A 1645-nucleotide genomic window follows, 5' to 3' on the forward strand; every position below is an offset into this window, starting at 1 on the left:
AGGGTGGAGATGAATAGTGGGGTACACCTACACTAGGTCATTCTTGTCATATTTTGGCAAAGAATGTCTTTTTTTTCCTTGTCCTAAGAACTTTCCTAGGGCTAAATTAAATAGTGTTAGACCAATGTATTTGGTAAAGATGATTTCAAGGTAGCACAATATTAATTATATTGAATGATTGTAATTTAAAATGTTTAAAGGTCTACAATAAGAAAAACAATTTGAAATAAAATATATACATTGTGAAGATAAAAAAGAGCACCATGCAACTTAATGTTGATACCAAGACTCATGACAAAGAAATAAGGAGATTATCAACAGTAAAGAGAGGCCTCCTCTGCACTGAAATAAAGGGAAGTATGCTCCAAAGGAATAACTTCCCTATCCAGCTAAGATTCTAAATTGGGAAGAAAGTCTAAGGCATTTTCTACCCCTAGAATGCAACCATGTAAAAATACTGATGTTAATGTGATTCAAGGTGACCCATATTTATCAAAAGCATGGAAAAAAATCAGACAGCATCACTCATGTGGTGTATGTCAAAGACTTGAAGGAAGAATAAAGGAAAAACAGGACTGAGGAATTTTTTACTGTAATTTCAGAGAGACAATAAGGCCAGGAAATTAGTACTATAACAGTCCCTGAAATAAACATTAGAAAAGTTCAAGATGCCTTCAGAGGTTACTGTGTGAAGCCATGGAAGTGAAGCCTGCGTTGCATTGGAAACGACAAGATATTGGAGACTTGAGAACCATGAGATATCTACCAAGAAAATCTACATAGAATAAGTAAAAATAGGATGAGAGACAGACAGAAAGATAGAGAAAGAGAGAGAGGGGGCAGGTTGCAAGCAGCAAAGCTGGAGGTAAGAGCTCTCTAATTTCTTTGACAATATGTACACAGAGCTACAGGATTCAATATTTTTCCTGCTGGGCTCTGGTCTCGCTTTAGTCTGGTATTACCTTATTAAGCACCATTCTTCTCCATTGAAATGGTAATGAATATCATTTTCCATTGTATATTGGAGTTACATAATGTGCTTTTTTATTTCTACAAGGGGTTACAAGTTTTGAATTACTTTGAGTCTCATAATGAACTTTGAACTTTGGAATTATACACAGCTTCATAACTATGAAAGACTTTGGTGACTTTTGAAACTAGAAAAAAAGGCATTTTGCATTATAATATGGATACAAGGCTAGGTGGGCCATGGAGTGGTATGTGGTAGTTTGAATAATTCATGTACTTGAACATTTGGTCTCAAATTAGTGGCATGTTTGGGAAGTTTGTAGAATCTGTGGGAGGTAGAGCATTGCTCAAGGAGACACATCACTAGGTAGTTTATTGTCCTACTCTACTTCCTGCTTTCTTTTCTGTTTCTTTCCTAGTGTTAAAGATTGAGTTCTAACTTTCCAGCTACTGCTTCCATGACTACTGATTGCCACTATGCTTCCTGGCCATAACAGATTCATAACACTGTAGAATAGTAAGTCCCAATAAGTCTTAAATAATTTGTCTTTCCATGGTATTTTATCATGGCAAAAGAAAACGAACTAATCTGTTGAAATAAGAGCAGTGGAGCTGCATCCCCAGCACCCTGCCGCCCGCATGGTTAGCTTAGCTTATGACCCGAAATAATTACACG

The sequence above is a fragment of the Microtus ochrogaster genome, chromosome X (assembly GCF_000317375.1).
Source record: "Microtus ochrogaster isolate Prairie Vole_2 chromosome X, MicOch1.0, whole genome shotgun sequence".
Lineage (NCBI taxonomy): Eukaryota > Metazoa > Chordata > Mammalia > Rodentia > Cricetidae > Microtus > Microtus ochrogaster.